Source organism: Myotis yumanensis, unplaced genomic scaffold (genome assembly GCF_028538775.1).
Source record: "Myotis yumanensis isolate MYYU_CA2020_CCGP unplaced genomic scaffold, mMyoYum1.0.hap1 SCAF_2, whole genome shotgun sequence".
Classification (NCBI taxonomy): domain Eukaryota; kingdom Metazoa; phylum Chordata; class Mammalia; order Chiroptera; family Vespertilionidae; genus Myotis; species Myotis yumanensis.
The window spans coordinates 159,099,415-159,121,125 of record NW_027223753.1 but is presented as its reverse complement, the minus strand read 5'-3'; the positions used below and the strand labels follow the sequence as shown (position 1 = coordinate 159,121,125).

At 41.0% G+C, this 21,711-nt stretch overlaps 2 pseudogenes; one reads left to right on the top strand and one right to left on the bottom strand.

The window, feature by feature from the left end:
- Positions 1 to 759: 759 nt before the first annotated feature.
- On the bottom strand, positions 760 to 1,675 carry LOC139002180 (2-(3-amino-3-carboxypropyl)histidine synthase subunit 1-like; annotated as a pseudogene).
- A 994-nt stretch (positions 1,676 to 2,669) lies between these two features.
- On the top strand, positions 2,670 to 3,386 carry LOC139002179 (ubiquitin-conjugating enzyme E2 R2 pseudogene; annotated as a pseudogene).
- The last annotated feature ends 18,325 nt before the right edge of the window (positions 3,387 to 21,711 follow it).

The window sequence follows — 21,711 nt, the reverse complement described above, 5'->3', positions numbered from 1 at the left end:
ATGACTTTCTGTCTCACTCAGAGTAAAATCCATGGCCAGCATTATCTGGCTCCTGGCTATTTCTCTGATGCCATTTCTTAAAATCTTTCCTGGCTCCACACATCCTGTTTTCCTTGCTGGTCTTTAAATGTGCCCAGCATAGCCTGCCTTGGAGTCTGCATTTACTTTTCTTAGCATGGAACACTTCTCCCTCACACTTTTTGCTCTCTATTCATTTTACCTTTTCAGAGAGGTGTTCCTTTGGGGTGTCTGGCCCCTAGTGGCAAAGCCTCCCTCTGCCATTCACTCCATTCCATCACCATTTCTTATCCTGTTTTATTATATTTAGGGTGTTGCACACTTTACTGATGGTTTGAGAGCAATAAATTGTGGGGGGGTCTTAATAGGATCACAGAGAGGCTAGAGCAAATCAAAGCATAGAAAACAACTTTAAATGCACATTAAATACTCTGTTCTTTAAAACACACGTAGGGGAAGAAATATTCAAAGTGATGAATAGCAAGAACCTACAACCAAGGTTACTTTATCCAGCAAAGCTATCATTCAGAATTGAAGGTCAGATAAAGAGCTTCACAGATAAGAAAAAGCTAAAGGAGTTCATCACCACCAAACCAGTATTATATGAAATGCTGAAAGGTATCCTTTAAGAAGAGGAAGAAGAAAAAGTGCGGAGAAAATGTCTGCTCCCTGTTTCGAAAACCACCAGCCTTGAGGCTGCTCCTCCGGAGGGCAGGACCCTGAGACTCAGGAGCGAACGTCTCACGGAGCAAGTGGCACAACTTCCTCCTCTCTGCAGCTGCAACCCTCACAAGTCAAGGCTGGAGAAAGGCGCTCGTGGATCCCTCCTCTGCATCTTCCCTAGCGCAGGCCAGTGGGGTGCTTGGGAGGGCCGGTCTCCTCCTGTAGTTCACCGTCCAGGGCCCCAAGGAGCTGCCAGCATAAAAGTCCATGGGGTAGGGCTGCTGCCAGGAAATATGCCACAAAGCCACCACTGCCTCATACGGTGTGAGCAGCGGCTTGGGGAAGGCTGTGCCCGAGTAAATGGAGAGGCGTGGACATGCCACTTGTACCCACACGTCCACCTGTGGAAGCAGACTGAGCTTGCTGGGGAAGACCTTAGGGAGCAGCAGCCTCACGAAGGGAAGTCCCAAGGCTTGCAGCCTGGATTCCAGGTGCTCCAGAATCTTGGGGCTGCCCTGACGGCCCAAAGTGCCCAGGATAAGGCCCCAGGATTAGCTGAGCGGGCAGTGGCTATGGTTTCTTGGCGGTTAGTCTGCATTCACTGATGGTTATAGTGATCTCTGGATAGGACTTTGCTGTATGGATCATATTGGTAAGTAGGCACATTGGGGTTGGCAATCATGACAGACTCCAGATGGAAGTGGCCATCTCCAAGATATACAACAGCCTCCACTTCTTTTGGCAGGTAGGGTGATGTGCAGCCCAGAATCCCCCCAGAGGACAGGGGCTTACACTGTGGGACACTCATGCGATACTCAGCTTTCAGCTCCTGGGCAACTGCCTGCAAGATTGACACAAACTGTATGGTGCTGACCAGGTGAAGGGCACTGGCAGGGAGAAAGGTGAGGTGGATAGAGTCCAGTAGGTGGGTGGTGTCTATCCGGACGTCCACAAAGACATACAACACCCGTAAGTCTTGGTCAGAGGTGTCCATGGAAACCAAGAAGCTGTGACCATAGTGTACCAGGAAGTCAGCTCCCAGGGCCCGTGCAGTAAACTCATCCACACAACAAGCCTCGTAGGTCACATCACCCATCACCATCACTTTGGCCTCTGCGAACCTTTCCAAGATATCCACAATAGTTCAGGGAAGAGGAGAAGGCCTTCTGGTATTTGCAGGGCCACTTTCTTGGCTGGGGCCTGTTGGACCCTCCAGATGGTCCTGGGGATCTCAAAGTTATAGTTGGAAGGCTGGACTTGAATGGGGGCCTGTAGCTGGGTGTTGTTCAGGATCCCGGGGGTATCTGATTGGCCAAGCGGCCCCGACCTCTGCCAGGGCCGCCTCAGAGGCCAACTGTGCTGCCATCGCCAGCCCACCCACGTGGCCCCCTCTCCCCCCCGGGCTTGCTCACCCCCCCCACCCCCAAAACACTCTCCCTCCCCCTCCCCACCCCCGGCCGGGTCTTTCCATTCTCTCTAAAAGTCAATGGGAAAAATGTCCTTGGGTAGGGATTAACAACAACAACAAAAATAATCCTCTAGGTGATATGGTTTCATACTAATCCTGGGGTATAGACATTTAATAGGAAGGCGGGTCGTTAGGGCTAGTGTGCCGTAAAAATGAGTGACTCTTGATTAGATTATGTGTATGGAGGTTATTTAGGGAGATTAATTAGGGCGTGAAATTAATCCTATCTAAAGACCTCTGAAATAATATCCTTAAAAGAAGTAGGCGTGGCCTTTAGAGAATCAAATATAAGGACACTCATGGAGCACAACTTAACCTTCTCCAGAACAGAGTGTCTTGGGAACTCACCTGGCTGGGGACACTTCTGGAAGAGACTGCAACCACACACCGAGGCTTGATCCTTGAGCTGACCTCTTCCTATTTTTCCTGCGACGGAAAGCCCTGCATCTGCTTCGTAGGTGAGCGCACAATTGCCCATTCGCACTATTCTAAAGAAAAGGCCGGTGGTTGGGTCGGTGAGATGGCCCAGCAGCGGAAGACCAGCTCCCAGAAGGCCCTGATGCTGGAGCTGAAGTCCCTGCAGGACGAGCCGGTGGAGGGCTTCCGCGTCACCCTGGTGGATGAGTCCGACCTCTACAACTGGGAGGTTGCCATCTTCGGACCCCCCAACACCCTCTACGAAGGCGGCTACTTCAAGGCGCATATGAAATTTCCTACTGACTACCCATATTCACCACCTACCTTCAGATTCTTGACCAAAATGTGGCACCCCAACATTTATGACCACGGACACGTATGCGTTTCAATTCTTCATCCACCCGTAGATGACCCACAGAGTGGTGAACTGCCCTCCGAAAGGTGGAATCCGACTCAGAATGTCAGGACTATCCTGTTAAGTGTCATCTCATTGCTTAATGAGCCCAACCCCTTCTCCCCAGCCAATGTGGAGGCTTCAGTTATGTTCAGGAAATGGAGGGACAGTAAAGGAAAAGACAAAGAATATGCTGAAATCATTAGAAAACAAGCTTCAGCCACTAAAGCCGAAGCAGAAAAGGATGGAGTGAAAGTCCCCACGACCCTGGCGGAATATTGCATCGAAACTAAAGTGCCTTCCGATGACAACAGCTCAGATTGGCTTTATGACGACTTGTACAACCTTGACATTGATGATGAAGATGAGGAGGAGGAAGATGCCGACTGTTATGATGATGATGATTCTGGGAATGAGGAGTCGTGATCTGCTCCTTCAGAGCCCCTGGACTGCCCTGCCATCTCAGGCCAAAGGGAGGGAAGCAAGTGGGGACCTAGCAGTGGCCCCTCTGCAAAAACCTATCACCGGGGGTGGGGAAAACAAACATGGTTCCTACTGACTCCCTTGTGGATCTCAGTTTGCTCCTTTTGATGGACCTCTTAATGGAGAAAAGGTAATTGTGAACGAAAGGGGCCACATGCTGACCTGACAAGCTCAGGGGAGGCCTGCATGGCAGTCTTACAAACTCAGAGACCTAAAGTCACCACAAAGGATGGTCTGTAATTAAACTTTAAGTAAAAGCACTTATGGTGGGCAGTTTCGTCCTAGACGGGTATCTTACCTGACAAGGTCAACCTTTACCTGCACCCACCTAAGTATGTATCCATCATTTCACTTTTATCCAACCCCAGGGGTTTCCCTGCTTTGCTTTATCCCTCCTCCTTAATCTATCACCAATGAATTTCATGTAACCCACCTATGTCCCTCCTTTTTTTTTTTTTTTAAATATATTTTATTGATTTTTTACAGAGAGTAAGGGAGAGAGATAGATAGTTAGAAACATCGATGGGAGAGAAACATCGACCAGCTGCCTCCTGCACATCTCCCACGGGGGATGTGCCAGCAACCCAGGTACATGCCCTTGACCGGAATCGAACCCAGGACCTTTCAGTCCGCAGGCCGACGCTCTATCCACTGAGCCAAACCGGTTTTGGCAATGTCCCTCCTTTGATTGCAAATGTATAAATACAAATGTAACCCCGCCATTCTCTGGAGCATTATCTCAATTTGTTGAAGTTCTGCTTCCCAGCATATGTCGATAGTTTGGCTCAAATAAACTCACAAAAATTCTTAAATAAATAAATAATTAATTAATTAATTAAAAAAACAAAACAAAACACGTAGGGAATTCAGCCACTGTGACTTTCTTGATAGCTGTCTTTCCTCCTGTGTCCCCAGTCTCTTATTTACTCACATTCTGTAGGGTTTTCTCACACTCTGACCTGTGGCCCATGTCATCTTTTTATTTTACCTCCTCTCAGGATACTTTAAAAACACTCAAATGGGGGCCTATCTTTTTTGTTTGTTTTTATTGATGACTTTTATTGAAGTATAACATGTTTAGAAATACGTGCAGTTTGACCAGCACCGATACCTTTTTCCATTCTATAAAAACCAAGAGAGTTACTACTATCCTGCCTTACAACACCATGGATTACTTATGTTTACATTAGTGGAATCAGTCAGTAAATACTCTTTTACATCTAACTTCTTTCATTCCACAATTTATGAGATTCAACCATATGGTGGAGGCATTTGTTTCTTTTCATTGCTGTATAATATTCAATTTTGTGACAATATTAGTTTAGTGATTCATTTTACTGTTTGTTGGCATTTGAGTTGCTTCCAGTCTTGAGCTATTATGAGTAACTAGAGGCCTGGTGCATGAATTCATGCATGGGTGGTGTCCCTCAGGGTGGCCTGTGGGGGTCGGGGCCAAAACCCTCAGTCCAACACTGCCTGCAGCTCCTACCTGCTGCTCTCGCTCATCCTGGCCCCACTGTGCCTGCTGCGGGCTCATGCCCAATCAGTCCCGATCGAGACAGGTTCACAGCGCCACAGCAGCTCTCACCAGCCATGAGCCCTGTGTCTGCCACCCTCCTGAGGGGAGTGGCCTGTGGGATCGGGCCGAAACAGGCTCTCTGACATCCCCCGAGGGGTCCCAGATTGCAAGAGGGCACAGGCCAGTCCAAGAGACCCCCACCTGTGCACGATCGTGGCCAGGGAGGGACTTTGGGAGGGCTCCAGAGCATGTCTGGCCCATCTCACTCAGTCCCGATTGGCCAGATCCCAGCAGCAAGCTCACTGACCAGTTGGAGCGTCTGTCCCCTGGTAGTCAGTGCACATCATAGCAACTGGTTGACCGGTCAACTGTCTGCCCCCTGGTGGTCAGTGCACATTATAGTGAGCGGTTGAGCGACCTTAGCATATCATTAACATATTATGCTTTGATTGGTTGAACAGTCAACCAATCACTGCACAACCAGACACTTAGCATATTAGGCTTCTGTTATATAGGATGTTGCCATGGATGTTTCTTTATGTGTTTCTTGGTGTACATGTGTTTGCATTGGACTATATATAGGAGTAATATTACTAGGTTAAAAGATATGCATATGTGTAGCACCAGAAGATACTACCAAAGAATTTTCCAAAGTAGTCATAAAAATTTATATTTCCACCAGTAGTCAATGAGAGTTCTTATTCATTCACCTACTTACCAGCACTTGTTATTACAGATATCTTTTGAAAAACATTTATTACTCTTGTGGGTGTAAAGTGGTATCTCATTATTGCAGTTTTAATTTGCATTTCTCTTATGACCAGTGAATTTGAATCCCTTTTTATATATTTATTATTTGAATATTCTCTTTAATGAAGTGTCTCTTCATGTCTCCCTCTCCCACCCCTTTTAAAAAACTGAGTGATCTCTACTTCCATATGTGTTTATTTTTTATTTTTTTTAAATATACTTTTTTATTTTAGAGAGGAAGGGAGAGATAGAAACATCAATGATGAGAGAGAATCATTGATTGGCTGCTACCTCCTGCACACCCCACACTGGGGATTGAGCCCGCAATCCAGGCATATGCCCTGACCAGGAATCAAACCTGACCTCTTGGTTCATAGGTCGATGCTTAATCACTAAGCCACATTGGTTGGACCATATGTGTTTATTTTTTAAAAAAATATTCTAGGTTTATATTCTAGGTTCTTTATTAATTATTGATATAGAAAATAATCTTTTCCAATCTTGTGGTTTGACTTTTCACTTTCTTTAGAGTGCTTTTTCCATGAGCAGAAGTTCTCATTTCTAATGCAGTTCAATTTATCTATTTTCCTTTTACGGTTAGTGTGTTTTGTCATGCTTAAAAAAAATCTTTCCCTATACCAAGTCATCAATATATTCTCCAATGTTATCTTTTTTTAATTTTTTATTTTTAATTGTTTTATTGCTTAAAGTATTACAAAGAGTATTACATATGTGTCCTTTTTTCCCCTCCCTTGACAATCCCCTGGCCTCCCCTTCCCCCCAGCATCTTATGTCCATTGGTTATGTTTATATGCATGCATACAAGTCCTTCGGTTGATCTCTTACCCCCTCCCCTCCTGCCCCCCATCCCTCCTTGGCCTTCTCGCTGTAGTTTGATAGTCTGTTCGAGGCTGCTCTGCCTCTGTATCTATTTTTTTTTAAATTGTTTTATTGCTTAAAGTATTACAAAGGGTATTACATATGTCTCCTCCCCCTGCCCCTCCCCCCCGGCCCTTGACAATCTCCTGGCCTCCCCTACCCCCCAGCATCTTATGTCCATTGGTTATGCTTATATGCACGCATACAAGTCCTTCGGTTGATCTCTTACCCCCCCTTCCTGCCCCCCTACCCTCCCCGGCCTTCCTGCTGTAGTTTGACAGTCTGTTCGAGGCAGCTCTGCCTCTGTATCTATTTTTGTTCATAAGTTTATAATGGTCTTTATTATCCATGAATGAGTAGATCATGTGGTATTTTTCCTTCATTGACTGACTTATTTCACTTAGCATAATGCTCTTCAGTTCCATCCATGCCATTGCAAATGGTAAGAGTTCCTTCTTTTTTACAGCAGCATAGTATTCTATCGTGTAAATGTACCACAGTTTTCTAATCCATTCATCTGCTGATGGGCACTTAGGCTGTTTCCAGATCTTAGCTATGGTGAATTGTGCTGCTATGAACATAGGGGTGTATATATCCTTTCTGATTGGTGTTTCTGGTTTCTTGGGATATATTCCTAGAAGTGGGATCACTGGGTCAAATGGGAGTTCCATTTTTAGTTTTTAGTTTTTTCCATAGTGGCTGCACCAGTCTGCATTCCCACCAGCAGTGCACGAGTGTTCCTTTTTCTCCACATCCTCTCTAGCACTTGTCGTTTGTTGATTTGTTGATGATAGCCAGTCTGATAGGTGTGAGATGGTACCTCATTGTTGTTTTGATTTTCATTTCTCGGATGATTAGTGACTTTGAGCATGTTTTCATATGTCTCTTGGCTTTCTGAATGTCCTCTTTTGAAAAGTGTCTATTTAGGTCCTTTGCCCATTTTTTGGTTGGATAATTTATCTTTCTTCTGTTAAATTGTATGAGTTCTCTATAGATGTTGGAGATTAAACCCTTATCACTGATAACATTGGCAAATATGTTTTCCCATGCAGTGGGCTTTCTTGTTGTTTTGTTGATGGTTTCTTTTGCTGTGCAGAAGCTTTTCATTTTGATGTAGTCCCATTTGTTTATTTTCTCCTTAGTTTCCAATGCCCTAGGAGCTGTATCGGTGAAAAAATTGCTTCGGCATATGTCTGAGATTTTGTTGCCTTTGGATTCCTCTAGTATTTTTATGGTTTCCTGTTGTAAATTTTAGTCCTTTATCCATTTTGAGTTTATTTTTGTGTATGGTGTAAGTTGGTGGTCTAGTTTCATTTTTTTGCATGTATCTGTCCAATTTTCCCAACACCATTTATTGAAGAGACTATCTTGACTCCATTGTATGTTCTTGCCTCCTTTGTCAAATATTAATTGAGCATATTGGTTCGGATCCATTTCTGGGCTCTCTATTCTATTCCATTGATCTATATGTCTGTTCTTGTGACAGTACCAGGCAGTTTTGAGAACAGTGGCTTTGTAATAGAGCTTGATATCTGGTATTGAGATCCCACCTACTTTGTTCTTCTTTCTCAGGATCGCTGCAGCTATTTGGGGTCTTTTTTTATTCCAGATGAATTTTTGGAGAGTTCGTTCTAGGTCTGTGAAATATGTCGTTGGTATTTTAATGGGAAGTGCGTTGAATTTCTAGAGTGCTTTGGGTAGTATGGACATTTTAATGATGTTGATTCTACCAATCCAAGAACATGGTATGTTCTTCCATCTGTTTATGTCTTCCTCTATCTCTTTTTTCAATGTCCTGTAGTTTTCTGAATAGAGGTCTTTTAACTCCTTAGTTAAATTTATTCCTAGGTATCTTAATTTTTTTGGTGTGATGGTAAATGGGATTGTTTTTTTAGTCTCTCTTTCTGTAAGTTCACTATTGGTGTATAGAAATGCCATAGATTTCTTGGCGTTAATTTTGTATCCTGCTACATTGCCAAATTCATGTATTAAGTCTAGTAGTTTTTTTGATGGAGTCTTTAGGGTTTTTTTATGTACAATATCATGTCATCTGCAAATAAGGACAGTTTTACTTCTTCTTTTCCAATTTGGATGCCTTTTATTTTTTTCTTTTTGTCTGATCACTATGGCTAGCACTTCTAGTACTATATCAAACAGGAGTGGTGAAAGTGGGCATCCCTGTCTTGTTCCTGTTCTTAGGGGAAATAAGTTTAGTTTTTGCCCATTGAATATGATTTACGGATGTTGTACCATCCTTGCATCTCTGGGATAAATCCTACTTGGTCATGGTGTATGATCCTTCTGATGTACTGCTGGATCCGATTTGCTAAGATTTTGTTGAGGATTTTGGCATCTATGTTCATGAGAGATATTGGCCTGTAATTCTCTTTCATTGTGTTGTCTTTACCTGGTTTTGGTATTAGGGTGATGCTGGCTTCATAGAATGAGCTTGGAAGTGTTCCTTCCTCTTGAATTTTTTTGTAGTAGTCTGAGGAGGATAGGTTTTAGTTCTTCATTGAATGTTTGGTAAAACTCCCCTGTGAAGCCGTCTGGTCCTGGGCTTTTGTTTGCTGGAAGCTTTTTGATGACTGCTTCAATTTCTTCCATAGTTATTGGCCTATTGAGATTTTTAGATTCTTCCTGATTGAGTTTTGGAATGTTGTATTTTTCTAGGAATTTGTCCATTTCCTCCAAGTTGTCTAGTTTGTTGGAGTAGAGTTGTCCAAAGTATTGTTTAACAATCATTTGTATTTCTGTGGGGTCTGTTGTTATTTCACCTTTTTCATTTCTGATTTTGTTTATTTGGGTCCTCTCTCTTTGCTTCTTGGTGAGCCTGGCTAGAGGTTCATCAATCTTGTTTATCCTTTCAGAGAACCAGCTCTTGGTTTCATTGATTTTCTGTATTGGTTTTTTGGCCTCTATGTCATTTATTTCTGCTCTAATCTTTATTATCTCCTTCCTTCTGCTCACTCTGGGGTTTTCTTGTTGCTCTCTTTCTAATTTTTTGAGTTGTAGAGTTAGATGATTTACTACCATTTTTTCTTGTTTTTTGAGATAGGCCTGTAGAGCTATAAACTTCCCTCTCAGGACTGCTTTCATTGTGTCCCATAGGTTTTGGATTATTGTGTTTTCATTGTCATTAGTTTCCAGGATGTTTTCTTTTTAACTTCTTCTTTGATCTCATTGGTAACCCAATCAATATTTAATAACATGCTATTCAGCTTCCAAGTGTTTGAATATTTTGGGTTGTTTTTATTGTAGTTTATTTCTAATATTATGCCACTGTGGTCTGAGAAGATACTTGGTATGATTTCAATCTTCTTGAATTTGGGGAGACTTTGTTTGTGGTCCAATATGTGGTCTATTTTTGAAAATGTCCCATGAGCTCTTGAGAAGAATGTATATTTTGTGGCTTTGGGTTGAAATGTTCTGAAGATGTCAATTAAGTCCATCTGATCTACTGAGTCATTTAAGATTGCTGTTTCTTTGCCGATTTTTTTTTTTGTCTAGAGGATTTATCCAGTGATGTCAGTGGTGTATTAAAGTCCCCTACTATGATTGTATTATTGTCGATCTCTCCCTTGATATCGTCTAGGAGTTTTTTTTTATGTATTTGGGTGCTCCTGCATTGGGTGCAGATATGTTTATTAGGGTTATATCCTCTTGTTGTATTGATCCCTTTAGTATTATGAAGTGGCCTTCCTATCTCTTGTTATGGCCTTCACTTTGAGGTCTATTTTGTCCGATATAAATTTTGCTACCCTAGCTTTTTTTTTCATTTCCATTTGCCTGAAAGATATTTTTCCATCCCTTCACTCTCAGTCTGTGTGAGTCCCTTCTTCTGAGGTGGGTTTCTTGTGGACAGCAAATGTATTGGTCATGTTTATTTATCCATTCAGCCACTCGATGTCTTTTGATTAGAGCACTTAGTCCATTTACATTTAAAGTTATTACTGAAAGGAACTTGTTTGTAGCCATTTCTATTTTTTGTGGCTGTTTTCTTTCTGAGCTTTTTATTTCTTCTTTTTACACCAGTCCCTTTAGCACATCTTGCATTGCTGGCTTGGTGGTGATAAACTCCCTTAGCCTTTTTTTGTCTGTGAAGCTTCTTATTTCCCCTTCAATTTTGAATGATAGCCTTGCTGGATAGAGTATTCTTGGATTCAGTCCTTTGCTTTGCATCACTTTGTAAATTTCCGTCCATTCTTTTCTGGCCTGATGTGTTTCTGTTGAGAAATCATTTGATAATCTAATGGGAGATCCCTTGTATGTAACTTTCCGTCTCTCTCTTGAAGCCTTTAAGATTCTCTCTTTGTCCTGAACATTTGCCATAGTAATTATGATGTGTCTTGGTGTGGGTCTTTTCGGGTTCACCTTGTTTGGGACTCTCTGTGCTTGTGTGACTTTTTTCTTCCCCACCTCAGGGAAGTTTTCTGATATTATTTCTTCCAATAGGTTTTCTAACCCTTGTTACTCTTTCTGTTGTTCTGGCACCCCTGTTATTCGTATGTTGTTTTGTTTCATCTTGTCCCATAGCTCCCTTAGGCTCTCCTCCTGTCTTTTAATTTTTTTCTCCATTGCAGTGCAGTTTGGGTGTGTTTTGCTTCCCTGTCTTCTGATTCGCTAATTCGGTCCTCTACTTCTCCTAGTCTACTATTGAAACTTTCAATGGTGTTTTTTATTGCAGCTATATCACTCTTAATTTCTTCTTGGTTCTTACATAATTTATTGATTTTTTCATCTGTTTCTTTCTGATTCTTACATAAGTTGTTGATTTTTTTCCTCCATCTGGTTTATGCATTCTAGGACCCTTAATCTGAATTCTTTTTCTGTCATGCTGCATGCCCCTGTCTCATTTAGCTGCTTTTCTGGCAAGTCCTCCTTTTCTTTCCTTTGGGGGTTTCTTTCTCTACCCATGTTTGATCTCACTGACATATCTAGATGTTGAGTCGTTCAGGGGCCGCTCCTTGGGTGGCAGTGGCTCCTCGGGCTGTGGTTGCTCCTCAGGCGGTTGTGGTAGCAGCTGCTCCTCAGCTGACAGCAGCTCCTCTGGTGGGTGCTGTTCACAGCTGTGGTGGCTCCTCTGGCTGGTGGGGGGAGGCTTCACACACAGCTGCTGTTCCTCAGACAGAGGGTGTGCTGATCATGAGGCTGCTATTCCTTGGATGGGGGCGGGCTACACTCGCAGCTGCTACTCCTTGAACTGGGGCGGACTGCTCATGTGGCTGCTGATCCTTGAATGGGGGCTGGCTGCACATTGCTGTTGTTCCTCTGATGTGGTTGGGCTGCTTGTGGGGCTACTGCTCGTATGACCGGCTGCTGCTCGTCGGACAGGTGCAGGCTGTTGTGGCTCTGCTCCTCGGACCGGTGTGTGCTGTGTAGGGCTGCCGCTCCTCGGATGTGGACTGTCTGCTCGTGTGGCTGCTGCTCTTCGGACCGGGGTGGGCTGCTGCTGCTCCTCTAATGGGGCCGGGCCGCTCGCAGAACTGCTGTTCCTCAGATGGGGGCGGGCTGCTCTCACAGTTGCTGTTCCTTGGATTGGGCAGGCTGCTCACGCAGCTGCTGCTGCTTGGGCGAGGGCAAGATACTTGTGTAGCTGCTGCTCCTTGGACTAGTGCAGGGTGCAGGCTGTGCGCAGCTGCTGCTCCTCAGATGGGGGCGGGCTGCACAGGGCTGCTGTTCCTCAGAGATAGGAAGACTGCTCGTGCGGCTGCTGCTCCTCGGACAGGTTGGACTGCTCACGTGGTTGCTGCTCTTTGGACGGGGAAGCGGCTGCTCACACAGCTGCTGCTCCTTGGACAGGGGCAGGCCACATGAGGCTGCTTCTCTTAGGCTCGAGGCAGGCTGCTCACGGGGCTGATGCTCCCTGGACAAGAGCGCAGCGCTCACGTGCCTGCTGCTCACGTGGTTGAAAAAGTAATGTGAAAAGAAGTAGGAAATAAAGGAACAAACAAAGAAACAAACAAAAAAAAGGAGAACAAAGAATGAAGCAAAAAAAGCAACAAAAAAGCTAACAAAATAAAAATAAAAATGGAAAATTGAAATGTCATTCCTTTGGCTGGCTTAAGATCCCAGTTTTCTGGAATGTCTGTGATTTTTGTTGTTGTTGTTGTTGTTGTTGCTGGGAGTGAAAGCCCCTCTATAGGCCAGACCCTGTTCTCCAATGTTATCTTTTAGGAATCTTACTGTTTGCCTTTTAAATTAAGATCTACAATCTTCCTGGTTCAACTTTCATTTTCCCCCAATGAATATCCAGTTGACTTGTCACCATTTATTGAAAAGATCAACCTTTTCTACTGTTCTGTGTATCACCTTTGCCATAAAGTACCCATGTATGTGTGGGTCTGTTTCTGGACTCTATTGTATCTCATTGGTCTATTTGTCATTTCTTTTGCCAAAATACTACACTGTCTTATTTATTGTGGCTTTAAAGTTTTGAAATTTGGTACAGTAAGATCTCTAAATTTATTCTTCTTTAAGATCATTGTGGCTCCTCTTGGACCATATATATTTTTAGAATTAGCTTGTCCCCCCCACACACACACACCAATACATTTTAAAAAATTGATATGAAAGAGATACATTGATTGGTTGCTTCCCGTACACTCCCCAGCAGGAAATTGAACCCACGGCCTTCTAGTGCACAGGATGGCATTCCAACCAACTGAGTCACATTGGCCAGGGCACCAATACTTTTTTTAAAAAAAATTAGGACTACATTGAATCACTAGGTCAATTTTGGGGGAAATTGACATCTTTATAATATTTAGATATGCCACAAACATGGCATATCCTCCCACTTGTTTAAGTCATTTTTAGTTTCTCTCACTAATAATTTATAGTTTTCTGTTTATCAGCCTTGCACATATTTTGACAGATTTGTTTCTAGGTTTTTATGCTTTTTGATGTAATTGTACCCTTTTAAAATTTTAATCTTAATTGTTTGTTGCTGTAGTTTTTCCTTAGGACAAATCACCACCTGACATATATTTATGTTAATGTCTCACAAAAAGTAAATTTTGTGAAAATAGAGATTTTTGCCCATTTTGGTTACAGTTTTATCCCATGCCCCAAAACAGTTCCTAACACATAATAGGCACCATAAATATTGCTGAATTGAGTAGAATATATTGTTGAGTATATTGAGCCGAAATCTTCTTGCAACCCATACTTCCTTCCTCTAGGACAGTGGTTGGCAAACTGCGGCTTGCGAGCCATATGCAGCTCTTTGGCCCCTGGAGTGTGGCTCTTCCACAAAATACCACGTGCGGGCGCGCATGTACAGTGCGATTGAAACTTCGTGGCCCATGAGCAGAAGTCGGTATTTTGTGGAATAGCCACACTCAAGGGGCCAAAGAGCCGCATGTGGCTCGCGAGCCGCAGTTTGCCGACCACTGCTCTAGGACAATACAGAATACATTTCATTCTTTTTTATGATGGCTCTTCTGCTGTCCCGCAGCAGCATATCCTTCCCAAAGCCAAGCACTTCAGTCCTTCAGAAGTTCCTCACAGGCAAGTTTTAGAGACTTTCATCAGATTGTCTGCTCCCTTATATGTGCTTTGGTTTGCCAATGTTCCCTCTCAATCTGGGCTCCCACAACTGATTTGACCAATGCATATGGTGAATTTAGAATACTACTTGCCTGAGCTGGCTCATTTTTTATTTGCTGTGTCACAATATTGATGCATAGTAAGATTGTAATCAGACGATACCCCCCAGCCTATATTATTGAAATAAAGTTTAGTTATTTCAACATAAATGCAAATTTTTTTTTGCCAGAGTAGTTATACCCTAAAGCTAATGAAAGCTTAAGCTTCAAGGGCCTTCATTTGTCAGGCCCCTGTGAATGCAAGGAGATTCTGAAAGCTGAATAAAGTGAGCTAACACCATGGCTGTGATGATTTCTTTATTATGTTAATAAATATTTACTTTTGTACTTTATTTTTTGTATTCATAATGTTACTTTTTTAAATTAAAGAGGGGCTTCCAAATTCTATAGGCTTCAGGCCTCACGAAACCTGGATCTGACTCCACTAAATTTTAAACTAGAATTCCAGTTAATTGAGATCATTTTGAGTCTTGATGCGATCATCAATTATATTATTAACTGCCTTATATATCTAGAAAACTTGATGAGCAGGTCCAAGTAACTTAACACCTATAAACCTAGACAGGGCTAAAGTCCAGGTCCTGCTGCTCTTCACTTATTTATACCTTTGGGTAAATACCAATCCCTTTACCAACCCTCTTTAGATGTATTTGATCAGTAAGCTACAAAATTGCTGACCATATTACCATCTAGTTCTTATTTAACCATCCAAGTAACTTTACTTTCATGAGAGACTTGCTAAACTCAAGAAATCTAATAACACCTTCCCTATTGTATGCCCAGTAATTCTGTTAAAACAAGAAGCAATTCTATTATTTTGGTTCAACTTGTATCAATCAATTCAATATGACTCTTGACTCTAAATACTAAAAAAAGTATTTAATAATTTATTTTGTTTTCTTGAATTTTGCCTGGAATCAACACTTACCTTATCTGTCTCTTGTGTCCAGAATCCATTTGTTGTCTCTTATTTGAAAATAAGGCAGAAATTGGCAGAATAGATAAAAAACATGAGTCAACTATATACTGTGACAAGAGATATACTTTATTTTTTTGATGTTGAATTTCTTTTTTTTAAATAATTTTTTTTATTGTAGAAAGTATATGTCCCCTTTTCCCCCCACTGACTCCCTCCAGCCTACCCCTGCCCTCTCACCCCAGGCCTTCAGGACACAATGTCTCTGAAGAGACATACTTTAGATTAAAAAACACACATAGTTTTAAAATAAGAAAAAGATATACCATGCAAACAGTATCCAAAAGAGAGCTGGAGCATTTATACCAATATTAGACTAAATACACTGTAAGACAAACATTATTGACAGAAACAAAGAAAGTAATCTTTTAGTGATAGAAGGGTCAATTCACCAGAAAGACAACAATTATAGACATATGTGTCATAACAATAAAGTGGCAAGACACACAAACTAAAACCTGACAGAAATGAAGAGAAAAATAGACAACTCAATAACAATGATGAAGACTTCAATTCCCCACTTCCAACAATGGATAGAACAACTAGGAAGAACATCAACAAGGAGATAGAAGACTTGAATAAAAGTATAAACCGATTAGAACTAAACAGACATTTGTAGAACATAACACCCCTGAATAACAGAATACACATTCTTCTCAGTTATACATGGAAATTCTCCAGTATAGACAGTACTATAGAGTAGACTGAATATTTGTGTTTCCCCAAAATTCATATGTTGAAACCTAATTCCCAATGTGATGGTATTTGCAGATGGGGCTTTTAGGAAGTGATTAGGTGATGAAGGTAGAGCCCTCATGAGTAGAATTAATATCCTTATAAAAGAGGCCCAGAGAGCTCCCTTGCCTCCTTTCCCCATGTGAGGACATGGCAAACAGTTAGTTATCTCTGAACCAGGAAGAGAGCCCTCACTAGACACCAAATTTGCAAGCTTCTTAGTATTGGACATTTCAGCTTCCAGAACTGTGAGAAATAAATTTCTGTTGTTTATAAGGCATCCAGTTTGTGCTATTTTGTTATAGTAGCCTGAACAGACTAAGACAGATCATATGTTAGGCCATAAAACAAGCCTCAATTAATTTAAAAAGATTAAAATCAGACAAAGTCTGTTTTTTTTACCACAATGGAATGAAATTACAAATCAATTACATAAAGAAATTTGGGGAATTAGCAAACATGTGAAAATTAAACAACATACTCCATATAGCCAATATGTCAAAGGAGAAATCATAAGGTAGATTAGAAAATTCTTTGAGATGAATTAAAATGAACAACCTAACAAAATTTATGGGATGCAGATAAATCTGAAGGAAATGTATAGCTATAAACATCTGTAGGGAAAAAGAAGAAAGATCAATAATCTTGCCTTTCACCATAAGAAACAAACAAAAAGGCATAAAAACTAAACTCAAAGCAATCAAAAGGAAGGAAAATAAGTGAAATAGAGCATAGAAACTAATAAAGAAAATCAATAAAATAAAATTTGGTTTTTTGAAAAGATTGACAACATTTTTAAAACTTTAGCTAAACTAAAAAAAAGAGTTAAGACATGCATTATTAAAATAGGGAATGAAGAAGAGAGATTACTACAGACTTTATAGAAATAAAGAGGCTTACTAAAGAATATTATTAAAAACCAGAGGCCCGGTGCATGGATTTATGCACTGGTGGGGTCCCTCGGCCTGGCCTGTGGGGATTGGGCTGAAACTGGCTCTCCGACATCCCCTGAGGGGTCCTGGATTGCAAGAGAGTGGTTCTTGGGTGATGCACCCTGGAATCGGGCACTCTCCTCTCTGGTTCTGGGTGTGTCACCTGAGAACTGCCCCTTGGTGGTCAGTGCGCATCATAGCTACTGGTTGGATGGTCAAATGGTCTGATGGTTGCTTAGGCTTTTATATATATAGATAGTATGCCAACAAATAAAAAAACCTACATGAATGACTCAGAAAGAAATACAGAATTTGGAATAGGCTTATAACAAATAAAGAGACTGGATTAGTAATAAAGTAACTTCTTACAAAGAAATGTCTAGACACAGATGGCTTCACAGATGAATTGTACCAAACATTTAAAGAATTAACAGCAACCCTTCACAAGCTCTTCACAAACATAGAAGAGGAGGATATACTTCCCAACTCCTTCTATGAAGCAAGTATTACTCTGTTACCAAAGCCATTCATAGACATCACAAAAAAAGAAAATTATAGACCAGTATCCCTTATGAATATAGAAAAAAAAATCTTCAACAAAATACTAGCAAACCAAATCCAGCAGTAACACAGAAAGAATAATATATCATGACCAATTGGGATTTATTCCAGTAATGCAAGTTTGGTTTAGCATCAGTAAATCAATTACTGTGATATAGCATATTAATAAAATAAAGGACAAAACCACATGGTCATTTCAATAGATGAAGGAAAAGTTTTTGACAAAATACGGTACCTTTTCATGAAGATAAAAACATTGAATAGACTAAGAAAAGAGAGATCTTTCTCTACCTGGTAAAAGACATCCTTTAGAGGTCTACATAAAGGTTAAAGACTAGATGTTTTTTCCTTCAGATAATAAACAAGACAAGTATGTCTGCTCTCACTACTTCTATTCAACAGTGTTCCGGAAGTTCTCTTACATGGATGTTTCTCTCTGTCTTCCCTCTCTCTTCCACTCTCCCTAAAAATCAATGGAAAAACATCCTCAGGTGAAGATTAACAAAAGCAAACAAACAGAAATTGTTATGCTAATGAAAGAAGTCAGACACAAATGCCACAAATTGTTTGATTCAACTTTTTGAAAATTCATAGAAACAGAAAGTAAATTAGTAGCTGCCAGAGTTTGAGGAGGTAAAGAATGGGAAATAACTATTAATAGGTATGGAGTTCCTATAAGGAGTGACAAAAATCTTCTGGAATTAAATAGTAGTGATCAATACACAACTCTTTAAATACCACTGAATTATATACTTTAAACAGATGAACTTTTTGGCATGTGAGTTGTATTTCAATAAAACTGCTATTAAAATTTAATCAAGACAAACTATAATATTTGAAGAGATCAATAAAATAGAAGAAATAGAAAAGTAGTCCAAGTAAATAAATGGAGAGTAATGCCATTCTAGGTATAAAAAGTTTTAATACCATTACCAAGAAATTTTCACCAGATCTATAATAATCAAAGAGTAATATGCTAATTAGACTGGACATCTTCTGGATGTCATTCTGGACATCCTTCCAGATGAAGCCGGGGCCCAAGGAAGCCAGCCCGGGTCCCGGGTGCCGGAGGGAAGCCAGTGCCAGCAGCCAGGGGAAGGAAGACCTACTCTTGCACAAATTTTAGTGCATCGGGCCTCTAGTCAATATATAATTCAGTGTAATATCAATGAAAAATTAATTGATTTAAAAAGTAATTATCTTCCAGATTCTTTTAAAGTTCATCTACTAAAGTAAATACATAAGAGAGACCAATAACATTTTAAAACAGGAAAAATATCAAAATAACAAAAGCTATTATGAGGTTAATAATTAGAGACTGTGAAACTAGGTCCAAGAAAACTATGGCTTTAGTTTGTGATAAATGAACAATTGTTCATCATTTTTTAGAAAAAAAAAAAGAAATAAAATCACACTTCATAATATATACAAAACTAAATTCCATATAGATTCAATAGCCAATTTAAACATCAAAATGATTAGAATAAAACTTCTGAGAATATTTTTATAATCTTGGGTAAGACTCTCCTCAGCTAGACAAAAGCAGTTACCAAAAGGGAAAGATAGATGGATCTGACCATACACAATTTAAACTTTGTGTACAATAAAAATATAAGTAGCTAGTAATATGAAAAGATGTGTAGCCTCTCTAGAAGTTAATGTAAACTAAAATAATAAGATATTTTGACCATCAGATTGAACAGAAACAGGTATTTGAAGTTTTATAATAACCATAGTTGCAGAGAGTATAGAAGAATGAGTATTTTCATACACTGTTGATGGGAATTCAAATGGCATGGCCTAGTTGGGAGGCAATTTGGTATTACCTACCAGTATCTAAGAAATGCCTGTCAACCTCTAAAAATACCTGCCAGTCTTAACATCTCCCTCCAGAGAATAAATGGAACTTAATAGCAGGCTTCCCTTGTGCAAAAAAACCTGAGATTCTCATCAGTATTGATGGGAGGAAAAACAGCTTTACTAATATTTATCAAAAGTTTGAAAATTTCATACAATCTGACCCAGTATATTCCATTACTGGTAATTTGTCATGAGGAAATTATCCTATGATAAAACCTTTATACATAAATATGATCCCTAGCATTATCAAACTTGCTAGCAAAAAATTTTAATGTATTCAAAAGTCCAAAATGGGAATAAATGAAATAATCCTTGGAAAATCTGCTCAATAGACTACAATTTGAAAATGGTATTTATGGAGATGTGTTATTAACATAGAAAGTGTTTTTGAGATTATATTTGCAAAAAGGTCAGGGTACTAAATTAATATGAATTATCATATTAAGCTCCTTTCTATATAAGCCCCAAGGTCCTCTATCCCCATCTGTGTATTTGCCCATTCCCCGCCCTCCTCTGCAGGGTTTCTCTCGTGTCTCTATGAGTTTGTCTACTGCAGCCTGCCTTTCCATTGTTTTCTGGCTTCTACATTTTTTCAGCATCTGGTCCTTCCCTCCTTACCTCCCCGCTTCCCCCCGCAGGCTTCACTCCATTCAGGCACTACCCTTCTTCTTCCCCAAGGCTTCAGGAATACAGGTGGTTGTCTATACTAGATACTGAAGGGGTAGAGATTTCAGAGGGGAATTTGAACATAGTTCTGAAAAGAGCATCAAAATGAATGTACATTACTGTTGCTGGAACAAATTCTCTTCTCTGTGGTATTCTGGTGCCAACTATTAAAATAGTACTGTGCTTTCCTCTCCTTCTAAAAAAAATAATATGCATCTTTGAACTAAGGAACTATATGGTGGTTTAAATCTCACATGTCTACTGTGGTTGATGGAGCTGCCAAGAGCTCTGTCTGCTGGGGCTGGAGGAATAGCGCTGGCATCTGCATGGCCCAGGGAGGCCGCCAGTCAGCCACCTGAGTCAGGAGAATCAAACCTTGATAGCAAACCTGGTGATCAAATAGGATTATAGGCTGAGCCCGTTTCCACAGGCAAGAGAGGAAATTAAATTCTGCAGTCTCCGAATAGGAACAGCTTTTGCTGTCCCAGAAGCACGTTGGACAAAATTGTGCTTCCTGCAAATGGTGCTGCTCTCACATCCGTGCGCTGGAAGAAAGATGACTCCTGGGGCTCCGTGCCCTGGTCAGCCACGTCCACAGGAAGAGCAGGAAATGACCCCGAGTTGCTCACCGCAGTTTACAGCTGGAGGGGAAAGCGGCCAGTGTCTTCAGGATTATTTAATGGGAGCTGCAATCTTATTAAGCTCCTGTTAATAAGCACCGCTTCCTTATTTATCAGCATAATGCGGTCTGGGATTAGAGAGAGAGCCTAGTCTTTAGCTTTCAGGAAATAAACTATTTTTTTTCTGTCTTACCCCACAGCTGTGAACCCAAGATTAACCATTTTTACTGTCACAGTATTGACCTTAACTGTGATGTACCAAGTTCATATCTGAGTGTTTAATTATGTCCCAATTCTTGATTTTTAAAATTGTTGCCAGGTAATTAATAAGAAAACCATAATTACAAATATCAAACGTCCTTTCCAAATAGTGGCTCAGGCTCTTTTGAGAAGAAAAATTCTGGCCTTATTTTCCTTTGTGGTAGAAGCTTGTCTCTTTGAATTTTAAATGATTTAATTGATTGGGTCCATCAAATTTTCCGTCAGAATTTCTAGAATGACCCTTACCCTCTTAGGTAGAGACATGCAGAATGTCTCTCTTCTCCCCTGAAAATCTCTTCTTCTTCTTTTTTTTAAAAAAATATTTTTATTGATTTCAGAGAGGAAGAGAGAGGGAGAGAGAGAGAATCATTAATCAGCTGCCTCCAGCACAGCCTACATTGGGGATCGAGCCCACAACCTGGGCATATGGCCTGACTGGAATTGAACCCTAACCTCCTGGTTCATAGGTTGACGGTCAACCACTGAGCCACGACAGACAGACAGCCAGAATCCCTTCTTATTCAGTGTCATGGACTGATTTGGGACACAGTGCAGCTCAGAGAGATCCCCCTTTTACCCAAATATTAGGCCCCCATGAGCAGAGTCCCTGCAGAGCTGAAGCTGCCATTAAACACCCAGGGAAGCAGCTAGAGGAGGGGGCCTTGTAGGCAGGTGGCCACCCCAATTCATGTGCTCAGCGCTGTACTGGGTGGTGAAGCAGATGACAAAATAGAGAAGATACTTTCTGCAGCTCCTTTGGGAAAGTTATAACATGAGCTTCCTGAAAACCACCAGGCATGGGATAGAGCTCTGGTCAGGAAAGAGAGCTCAGAATCCTGGTGTGGGGCCTGGAACTGGGTTACTGTCCTGCTGGGGAAAGCCCACTCTATGCAATTTTG